The sequence below is a fragment of the Salmo trutta genome, chromosome 1 (assembly GCF_901001165.1).
Source record: "Salmo trutta chromosome 1, fSalTru1.1, whole genome shotgun sequence".
NCBI lineage: Eukaryota > Metazoa > Chordata > Actinopteri > Salmoniformes > Salmonidae > Salmo > Salmo trutta.
This window is the reverse complement of record NC_042957.1, coordinates 66,914,205-66,926,343: the sequence shown is the minus strand read 5'-3', so window position 1 is coordinate 66,926,343 and position 12,139 is coordinate 66,914,205. Positions and strand designations below refer to the sequence as shown.

The 12,139-nt window shown below is 44.9% G+C and overlaps 1 pseudogene; it reads right to left on the bottom strand.

The window, feature by feature from the left end:
- The window catches only part of LOC115205746 (extracellular serine/threonine protein kinase FAM20C-like), a 67,789-nt pseudogene that overhangs the window by 39,624 nt on the left and 16,026 nt on the right, over window positions 1–12,139 (bottom strand).

The following is a 12,139-nucleotide window of genomic DNA, read 5'->3' as shown; positions in this document are numbered from 1 at the left end:
GTATTACATAAGAGACCCACTCATACTCCTGCCACTCATAGCCTCATCCACAGATCCCAGATCAGCTGTAATCATATTGAGACGTGGAGACCCACAATGCCACAGAGCACCACCGAAAACATCATAGAGAGAGAGAGAGAATGGGAGGGAGGGAAGGAAGGAAGGGCCGGATTAGGATCAAACGTACCGCTGCAAATCTAATAAACAAGTCCAACAAGAGAGCATTCTGGGAAGGCAGTGCGTGGAGCTTGTAGCTGCCACTGGAGCTGACCTAGTAAAACATTTAGAAGAGCTGTCTGAGGAGGCTAATGTGTGTGTGTGTGTGTGTGTGTGTGTGTGTGTGTGTGTGTGTGTGTGTGTGTGTGTGTGTGTGTGTGTGTGTGTGTGTGTGTGTGTGTGTGTGTGTGTGTGTAGGGGGGTGTGCATGAGGGGTAATGCCGGGCTTCGGTTCGTGAATCTAAAATAAGACGTGTCTGTCTGTATGTCAGAGAAGTTTTGTCAGATTGGGGGTGACACACGGGCATAGCGGCAGGCACATGTTCCAAGCCAGACAGATGAGATCAGCGAGGAAAGGAATGTTTGATGATAGACCACTACCTCCTCGCTCAGAGACATGGGGGGGGTCACATAAGAGAGAGAAAGAAGAGGGAAAGAGGGAGATATAGAGACAGGGGAGATAGGTGAGACAGACAGGGAGAGAGGAGAGAGAGGAGAGAGAGGTGACAGGAGAGAGATGAGAGAAAGGAGACAGGAGAGACAGGAGAGAGAGGAGAGTGAGGAATGAGAGGAGAGAGAGGAGACAGGAGAGAGAGGAGAGTGAGGAGAGAGAGGAGACAGGAGAGAGAGGAGAGTGAGGAGAGATAGGAGAGAGAGGAAACAGGAGAGAGAGGAGAGTGAGGAGAGAGAGGAGACAGGAGAGAGAGGAGAGTGAGGAGAGAGAGGAGACAGGAGAGAGAGGAGAGTGAGGAGAGAGAGGAGACAGGAGAGAGAGGAGACAGGAGAGAGAGGAGACAGGAGAGAGAGGAGAGAGAGGAAACAGGAGAGAGAGGAGAGAAAATAGATAGACAGATGGATAGAGAAACAGATAGAAAATAACAGTGAGATGAATAACAACACAGACAGACATCGTATCTTCTCATGCGAACACTTGTGACAAATTAAATGGAAATGTGTCACAGTAACACAGATTTGTGTGAACACACGCAGCCTCACATAGACCAGCATCACAGAACAAACAGTGAGAAGTCTGACCACTACAACTCTTATAGAGCGACACATACGCATGAATCTAAAATACACTACCGACAATTCATTCAGATCATGGTTGTAAAAAGACCAAATCCTTAGGTGTTTGACAATATCAGTGAAAAAAATGCACTGCGTTTTTATTTGAGTGAGATATCAAATGGTGTGAAGCCGTTGTGTTGACGGCCGTGCTGAACACTAACTTAAATACTGAATGTAATGGGGTTGATGATGACTGTCTCATTATGACATGTTCTAAATGTCCTACTGCTGGCCATTACTGTTCTAATACATGGGTAGCTATGCACTTCCACTCAGATCTCCCCCAGGTGAACAATTCACCGTGATTGGTCTTGACACGCACTTCCTGTCAACACCAGCACACGCACAGGGTGCAAACACACGCATGCACACATACACAAGGAGGCATGCACACACACAACTCATGCAGGCATTTTCATAGAGGTGAGAGAGAGAGAGAGAATTGTATTGTATTCATGCTAAAACAGAAAGCTTAAGTCGGTTTGAGAATGCAAAATTGTTATCAGTCCGTGTTCTGACTTCCCAGACAGTAACACAGAGGCCAGCAGGGATGAGGAGAGAGGAAAGATAAAATGAAAGAAGAGAGGGAGGTAGGAAGGCAGAGAAATCGTTTCAGAAGAGCAATCCTCATCTCCATCAGATCAGCAGCTTCAGAGTCAAATAAAAGAAGGCTTTAGCGAGATCCTGGACACTGTAGCTGCTTACCAATTGGCACCCTACTCCCTATATAGTGCACTACTTTTGACCAAGGCCCATATGGTTCTGATCAAAAGTAGTGCACTATATAGGGAATAGGTTTCAATTTGGGATTCAACCTGCTCGCTGCGAGCAGAATAACTGGGCCTGGCCCACTTCAAGCTGAGCTGTGGAACAGATGTCTTCCAAGTGTTACACAGGGCCGGTGCCATGGAGATTGTGTGTGTGTGTGTGTGTGTGTGTGTGTGTGTTTGTGTGTATTTGCATGTGCGGACGTGTGTGTGTACATGTGTGTGTGTGTTGGAAGGAATTTCACTGCCCTCTGCATCATCTGCAGCTTACCACGTCAAACTCACTCATCGCATTGGACGAGTGATCTCCAACACATTGTCCAGGAAACCAGGAACAGAATAACAACTTTCCCAGCCAACGTGTTAAAAACAGAAACAGTCAACTCACATTAATTCTACTTCTTGGCTTCATCGTGGCAATAAATCTGTCTCTCTTTTGGTATTTTTCTCTGTTCTCACTCTCTGTTCCCTCTTTCTCTCTCTCTATCGCTCTCTCTCTCTCTCTTTTAGTCTCTCTCTGTCTCTCTTTCTCCCTCTCCCCCCCTCTCTCACTGTCTCCCTCCATTTCTCTCTCTCTCCTCCCTCTCTCTATGTCTCCCTCCCTTTCTATCTCTCTCCCCCCTATCTCTCTGAGTAGTAAGCAGAGGTGACACCTGTCACCAGTTGACATATGAGACAGTGAGAGCCTGTTATTGCTCATGACAGACTACATTATGAATCAACCAAGCTCTTCATTATCTCTAGGCAGGAATTGTGTCATTTCTACAATTTCCAACTCAAATGTCTGGCAGTTTGCCTCCGTGCTTCCAGGCTGATTAATCTATGTTTGTCTATTTTATTCATAATTACATATTTATGTGGATCTCATCTATTCTCCGAGCCATGATCAGAAGCGCCAGGGCTAACAAATTGATGCCTGATGCACATGGACACAGCATCATGATCAGCTCGCTTCCCTGGAGGAGAACAGGCACACTTGTCAGTGCGAGGGGACGGATCCTGATGTATACATTGAGTAAAAGTGACAAGCGAGGTCCAACTGTAACTAGCGTTGCACGATCAGACGCTGAGGCTCAGGAACCTCTCCGTGCCAAGGGTTAGCTAGCGCTAACCTAGTAGCCGTAACTAACTGAGGATCAGGTTAATGCAAACCACTAACTGGTATTCAGGTACAGAGCGGCCAAGGGTTTGCTAACGCTAACTGCTAACCGCTAACCGCTAACTGCTAACTGCTAATCGGGTGCAGAAAGTTGATCAATCTGAGCGTAAAACAAACTAATGTGGCATTTCACACCACATAGGACACGTCTGTACAATCATAACCAGAAGTCATATTGACCTACCCAATGTGCTGATTTCTTAGGATTTATAGATTGAGGGTTATTTCCTATAGTGTGAAATACTGCATGTGGTGCAGCACTTGTAAAGTTCTTTGTGTGTGTGTGTGTGTGTGTGTGTGTGTGTGTGTGTGTGTGTGTGTGTGTGTGTGTGTGTGTGTGTGTGTGTGTGTGTGTGTGTGTGTGTGTGTGTGTGTGTGTGTGTGTGTGTGCGCGCGCTTTATGAACTGCAGCTGTGCAGACAGCTGTCCGTGGTAACTGGCTCCATCCGCTCAGACACGTCCGTGCAACCACACACATACACGTGCATGCGCTCACACACACGCCCACACACACACACACCTCAATGCTCCTCCATTTCATGTGAACTAATGGCATTTTTATAGTCCTCCCTTGGCCCTGTTAAATGAACCATGTCATCTCATTTGACTTCCAGAGAAAAGAAAGAGAAAACATAACAGACTGCATTTCAACACTCGGTCCTCCCTCCTTCTTTTTGTCCTTTTTACATGGATCGCAAAATGTCGGGCGTGAGACAGAGAGGACAGCTCTGTGTTAAGCTGGGGGTTTGAATACAGAAGAGGGAATTGTAGATTGTTCATGGCTTTTGTCCATGAAAGAGAGACATTTCCCCTCCACTTTTCCCACAGCGGATTGGGAGCAGTCGTGCACGTTTTAACTTCTGGATTTAGCCATTTGGATCAAGCTCAATCTGTGGAGTTGGATTTACGATCCGTGATACAACACGACCAAAATCCACTCAGACATAGCGTACAAATATTCCAGCCACACGAAACTACCAAGACGAAGATTGAATGTGATCGATATTCTGTAGTAAAATGTGCAGAGATCAATACGAAGAGTTATCAACTTGATATAATCAATCTCATGTTATCAGGCCATAGGAAAACAACCAGATGAATCTGTCTCTCTGTGGGCAGAGACTTTACGGGTGATGGATGGAGTATCAAATTGGATTCCATCTCTCTCTCTCTCGCTCTCTCGCTCTCTCTCTTTCCTCCATCCCACTCCCTCTTCTCTATGGTGAGTTGCAATGGGCAGAGTCAGAGATTGACAAAACACAGACAGAGAGAACAAGAGAGTGACAGAAAGAGAGAGAGAGAGGGGGTCCTATATGTATGAGCTAATGGTTGGAAAATAAGTATTAACAGCCTGAGCTGATGAAAACACAGCAGCCTTTTAGTGCAGGCAGTAAAGAGGCCACTGCCAAACACACATTGGGGTCCTCGCAGGGCTGAGAGATGAAGCCTTGTTATTTCTCATTGAGTTCATGTGGACTAGATATACTGTAAGCGAGTTCCTACCTCACCTCCCTCAGGCGCATACATACATGGGCGTAGCGCGAAGGGACAAACACACACGGGTCCTATATATATACACGGGACACGTGTGTAAAGCACCCCTGTGCACCGAGATTCTAGCCCGAAAGCCAAACAAACACTTCTTTGCCTTTCCGTAACCAATAAATCAAAGCGTTTCCCGAGTTATTTATTCAGCACTCGGTGCGTCAACCATTTTGACCTAGCACCGAGCGGATATCTATTTGTGGAAAATCATAGAAGAGAAAGAAACACAGGGCTTGTTGTTTCCTCTATGAGGATGAGCTGCATTCTGTCATCGCATTTCTCTGCGCCAATGTTGTTCCCTTTCCTCCCTATTGACAAATCCAATTAACTTGACATTACAGCGCGTGTATACCATGCCCAAATCTGCGATGCCAGCTTCGGTTGGCGCAGGATGGGTGCCCACTGCCCACTGCCCAGGATGGATGCCAGGCTCGGGGCAGGGCAGGGCAGGGAGGCAGCGTGGCAGATGGGCACCCTTGTGGATGGGCCCTGGCATAGTGCGTCTGTTCTGCAGTGCGCTCAAACCTCCTCCACGGCTGGCACTGCCAGCTCACAGATGTGGCCAGTGCCAACTACTGCATCGCTCCTCTCTGCTTTCTGTCTATGCCACAATCACTGTTCTGTCTCTTCGTCTTCTCTGACCTCCCTTACATACCCTCACTCCATACCCCTTCAATCAACCCTTCTGCCCTTCCATGCTCTCACCCACTTCCCCTCTTCTTGCCAACTTACAGACCCAGGGCAGAGCCAACTGTCTGATCAGGCTTCAGCTCTGTTCCTGTCTCCTCTAGTCTACCTCCTTTTCTTATGTGGTGTCCCTCCATCTATCTATCTCTGACCCCTTCTGCCCTGCCTGGCCTTGCCCACCTCCCACCTCCCTCCTTCCTACAGACATATCTCTCTCTTTCACTCTCTCCTTCCCTGATCTGATCTCCTCCTCTGTACTATGTGAGCCAGGACTCTTCACAGTGAGTCTGTGGGATAATGAAGCCCTTGACTGAACCACCCTGCAGGCCTACTTGTTGGCTCTCTACCAAGGGTGTGAGCATGAACTCCCCTTAGACCCCTTGCTTATCTCTCCCACCGGCACGCCTCTGGAAGACTCATTGAAAATCTTTTCTCGAGGCATCGGAAATCTGAACACAACAACATTCCTCCACTTAGTCTTCCAAGTGTGTCCCAGACCATCCTAGGCCTCACTGCTGAGATCGATTCAGTTGATATCTCAATAGGTTTTATGAACTCCATTCCACGTGCACTGAGCGGTGAGCTGCATTAGTTGTTGAGGTTCTCAACCCTTCGCCGCAAAATCTAAACACATATTTTAGCTGTCCTAACTTTTTTATGAGGCCCTACAAATGGAGCAGTCGGCGGTTTGGCAAAGTGTCAGAGTTCTGGCGTGTCCGACCTCGCTCCTACCTCACGCTGGTAGACACATTTAAATCAAGCTCAAAGGAACACAACATGGAAGCTGCTTTGATGCCTGGTGAACATCCAGATGCACAACAGGACAGGTGGGGGAGGACCAACACACAGCTCAGTAGCTAGCTAACACTCTGAAGCTACAGCACCCGGGTCCAGCTTAGAATCAAAGACACGTCAATGTCATTGGAACCTATGAACAGAACCAGGAGTTTTTCCTGGGTCCGGTCATATGAACAGGGAAACTCCGGGCCATAGTCGTAGCATGTAGTTATAGCATATAGCTAGTTAGTTAGACTTTGAATTCAAATTATCAGCCATTCAAAATGCTGCAGTGGCATGATCGTGTTGCTGCCATGGCAAGCCTGCTCTAATTAAAGGAACACATCTGTAGCATACAGTTGGGTTATAAAAGATAATTATAGCATATAACTAGAGCTCAGAGCTTTCCTGAGAGCTCATACAGCAAAAACTGGCCCTGCCTATAAGATCAGTGATCCCCCCCCCAACAAAACACACTCCAGACATGTTCATTATATCTAGCATAGACATAAAGGATGCTATATCTAGCATAGACATAAAGGATGCTATATCTAGCATAGACATAAAGGATGCTATATCTAGCATAGACATAATGGATGCTATATCTAGCATAGACATAAAGGATGCTATATCTAGCATAGACATAAAGGATGCTATATCTAGCATAGACATAAAGGATGCTATATCTAGCATAGACATAAAGGATGCTATATCTAGCATAGACATAAAGGATGCTATATCGAACATAAACATAAATGGTTGCTATATCTAGCATAGACATAAAGGATGCTATATCTAGCATAGACATAAAGGATGCTATATCTAGCATAGACATAAAGGATGCTATATCTAGCATAGACATAAAGGATGCTATATCTAGCATAGACATAAAGTATGCTATATCTAGCATAGACATAAAGGAAGCACTTGAGTAATTGAAGGATATGAAGTGTATTGAAAGCAGGTAGTTCCACACAGGTGTGGTTCCTGAGTTAACTAAGCAATTAACATCCCATCATGCTTAGGGTCATGTATAAAAATGGCCTTTATTTTGGCTACCATGGCTAGAAGAAGAGATCTCTGTGACTTTGAAAGAGGGGTCTCAGAGAAGCACAGGGGGTTTAAAGGGTGTGTGTGTGTGTGTGTGTGTGTGTGTGTGTGTGTGTGTGTGTGTGTGTGTGTGTGTGTGTGTGTGTGTTTGTGTGTGTGTGTGTGTGTGTGTGTGTGTGTGTGTGTGTGTGTGTCTCAGTTACCAGATCTCAACACAAATGAACGCTTATGGGAGATTCTGGAGCATGTTTTACCATCATCAACAAATGCAAGCATTGAAGCTGTTCTGGCGGCTCGTGGTGGCCCAACGCCCAACGCCCTATTAAAACACTTTATGGTGGTGCTTCCTTTACATGGGCAGTTACCTGTACATTCTACATTCTTACTCCGTCTTTCAGTATCATCAGTAACCATCTGTCCTGTGAGGAACTTTAAACGGTACCTGTTGCACCACAGACACCCATCATTCCACTCAAGTTCATCCCTCAGACTAATAAGAAGTCTAGTGCAATCTCAGACATGTCATTAGGAGATTTCAGGTTAATAACACATCATTAAATGAAAGACAACTGAAAACTATGTCTCATCTCATAGCTAGACTAAAGACTACGTATCTGATGAAAAACAAGATGTTACTGTGGTGTGACACTCAAATGTGTTTTTCTACATGAGCTGCTATGGCCAATGACTATCATCATTCAATATACTGTATTTCAAACACCCCAATGACTATCATCATTCAATATACTGTATTTCAAACACCCCAATGACTATCATCATTCAATATACTGTATTTCAAACACCCCAATGACTATCATCATTCAATATACTGTATTTCAAACACCCCAATGACTATCATCATTCAATATACTGTATTTCAAACACCCCAATGACTATCATCATTCAATATACTGTATTTCAAACACCCCAAGTGCAGCTGGCTTTCTACTATTTCACATTATTTTCTCACATGCAAGAAACACCCGGGTTTGGTTGAGGTGCATGATGCTAACCTGCCAATCTAATGACCATAGGTTGCCCAAAGCCAGCCAAGCAGGTCTAGCTCAAAGCTAGCCCATAATCAGCCTAATGCCAGCCCAAAGCTAACCTAAAGGCAGCCTAAAGCTAGCCCAAAGCTAACCCATAGTTAACCCTTAAGCTAACGCAAAGCTATCCCAAAGCTAACCAGGCCAAATTAGCTGTATGCTCGGCAGGACTTGCTGAATGATATGAGGAGACATGATACGAGGAGACAGCCAGGGCAGTAACTCTGCATGTTAACAGTGTGAACATTGACACGTGCTGAGGCACAACTGCCAGTCAACACACACACACACACACACACACACACACACACACACACACACACACACACACACACACACACACACACACACACACACACACACACACACACACACACACACACACACACAGCGAGACAGCCTCAGTCTGTCCTGCCTCCCCAGCTGTCTGTGGGGCTCAGGGACATCACAGAATCATACATATTTCTGCAAACACTATTGGAACCTCTGAAAGATGAATTCTAGACATTGTCTCGTTTACAGGCATTCAGAAATAGGAACTAAACACAGAGGGAAAAGCCTGAGTCGTGAATCAGCTTAATTTTAATGTGGGTAAGTGGACTTGGAGTATGCAAGCTCACTTTGTTACAAAGTACCACATAATCTTAAACCATAGCCTTTGTTGTAGTCTTTATTTGTATTTATTCAACATCAAAGTAAGCATTGGAGTTTAGCTAACAGAAAAGTGTGATTACTTATTAAACCTCTATGGGTCACCACAACATCGCACCTGCAATGAACAAGAGGCAGCTTGCTTGCACTCTCTCTCTCTCTCTCTCTCTCCCTCTCCCTCTCCCTCTCTCTCTCTCTCTCTCTCTCTTTCTCTCTCTCTCTCTCTCTCTCTCTCTCTCTCTCTCTCTCTCCACTGTGGTTCAATTCAGTCGGAAACGCCAGCATCCAATATGTCAAAGTGGGCTCTTGAGCAATTACTGTTTGATCACAGGCGAGTTAGCCAAGACACAACACACACCACACACACACACACACACACACACACTGTCTGTTTTAACGGTGGGGGATTTCACTGGGCATAATATCTCAGCTGGATGGTTTTTATGTGCCGTGCTTATGCTGGCAAAATGTCTCCCCCAAGAGCTTGGTGTGACGGCTCTGGGTTATCTTTTTAATTAACACGCAAGCCTGTTGATGTTAATTCATTAATTCATTGAAAACAGACTGATCATTCCCCACTAGAAAAGATCAGACAGAAAATAAATGATGGATCCTAACCAGTCATGAGCGCAGCAGTTGAAATGTCTAGCATTTATTCTGATTGTTTTTCCCTGAAATAAAATGTTTGATTTTTAGGTAGCACTTTGTTAATTTCTTTATTTGATCAAGCACATCAGGGAGTACGATATAGTATGTTGGTGTTAAAAGAGTAAAGAGTAAAAGAAGCAAAGTAAATGGTGGCCTTTCTTAGCACAAATAGGGTATAAATAGGACATAAATAGGGCATAAATAGGGCATAAATAGGACATAACAGGGCATAAATAGGACATAAATAGTATTATATTGGACATAGATAGGGCATCATTAGGACATACATAGGACATAAATAGGCAAACGTGATATATTATGATATCATGAACGTTCATAAATGGATGATAGAACGGAGGCTTCAAGGTCTTTAAGTTTGTCAACGTATTTAATCTGCCACAGACACTACAGACACCACTGACACTACAGACACTACATACGCCACAGACACCACAGACACCACAGACACCACAGACACCACAGACACTACAGACACCACAAACACTACATACGCCACAGACACCACAGACACCACAGACACTACATGCACCACAGGCACCACATACACTTCAGGCGCCATAGACACTACAGACGCTACAGACACTACATACGCTACAGACGCCACAGGCACAACAGACACTACAGACTCCACCGGCACCACAGACACCACATACACCACAGACACTACAGACACCACCGACACCACATACGCTACAGACGCCACCGGCACCACAGACACCACATACCCCACCGACACCACGTACACTACAGGCACCACAGACACTACAGACACCACCGACACCACATACGTTACAGGCGCCACCGGCACCACAGACACCACAGACACCACAGACACCACCGACACCACATACACTACAGACATTACAGACACTACAGACATTACAGACACTACAGACACTACTCAAAGAGATGTCAGGTAGATGTCAGGTAGATGTCATCCTTGATCCTTCTTGTACATTTTATACAAACGATTGGTACTTACTTCATGGGCTTGAACAGCGCCTGTCCGTAGTTATGGAAGGTCATGATGAGCTTCAGTTGAGTTCCTCCTGACTTCATGACTGTTTAGGGAAGAGACAAAGAGGTCAAAGGTGAATTTACTGTACCATCTTGAGGTATAGAGACACAGAGACATGCACACGACCATACACGCGCGCACACACACGTAGTCACACACACGCACAAATGACCCCCCCTCCCCCCACCTTCACTAGGGATGTGACAAATGTAAACATTTCCCTAACTATTAAACAGCCGGTTTTACATTAAAACTCGAAGAAAAAGTATAAAATTCCACATGAATTCACAGTGCAGAATATGTTCCTATTGCGTATGAGCGCTAGGGGGCAATGAAGTTCTATGTACCGCAGTAGACTGAATCTCAAACCGAACACTTGGATTAGGCCCTTTATCGAGTGGCCACTTGCTGTTGTGTTCGATATTGATAATTAGAGTCCGAAGGTGTTTTGGCCAAAATGAGCATTGAGACGATGCGTACTCGATGTCCCAACTGACACTTATCAATATTCCCAAAATATAAATCAATTTGCAAGCATTGTCTTCCTTGACCTGTCCAGTAGCAGTGTGTAGGTAAAATCACTGGGGAAGCCAAGCCCCCCCCCAAAGAGCTATATTACAACCTGTGTGTTGTGATAATTGTGTTGTTTGCTCTATAGCATGTTAGTTCATATTGTGACGGCCCTGAATGTTTCTGAACCGTCTCAGTGCTTCTCCTTCAAATAGAGCGCTTCCCCTTTAATTCTTAATTAAATAGTGCTTCTCCTTCCACTAGGGTGCTTCCCCTTTAATTCCCAATTAAATAGCCAGCATCAGCTGCGCAAAAGTGGAGTTGTGATGGAAACATGAATGAGGATGTGTTCAACCCTCAGTTCTGAAGCTTCTCTCTTCCGTTTGATGTGTTGCTGTAAAAGTGTGCTTTGTGTAGCCTAATACAAAATCTACCCAGGATCGGATCCACTCTTTGCGTCTGTGGACTACACCTCTCCGTTGGTTTTCGTGTCCTTTTTCCGCTGGAGATCTGTCGGCGGATTGGATTCTCTGACTGACTGACTGACTATAACCTTTTTTGTATACGGTATTTCATTTGTTTTGGGTGTGATGTATACTGTGATGATTTATGTAGTTAGTTGTAGTTGAGGATTTATTGAAATGTGTGGTAAAATATTTGTTATTTTCATTGTATGATGGACACTGGGTTTACGCTACACTGTATGACGGACAAACATTGCGTGACTAAGGTCAGTTGAGTTCCCTGAACATGTTTACCGGGCTGGACTCTTTTTAGGCCCGAGGTACAGGACATTTCTGAAGTAACCAGAGCTGTTTAAAGCTCCTTATTGTTATATTGTTGTGTGTGATCATTTATGTTAATACATCCACGCAAAAGAATACAGTTGTTTTGAAGTTATTTCCATTGTTTTAAGGGTTCATGAAAAGTGTATTTCCATCCTGACATTTACATGAGTCCTTTGTATTGGTGT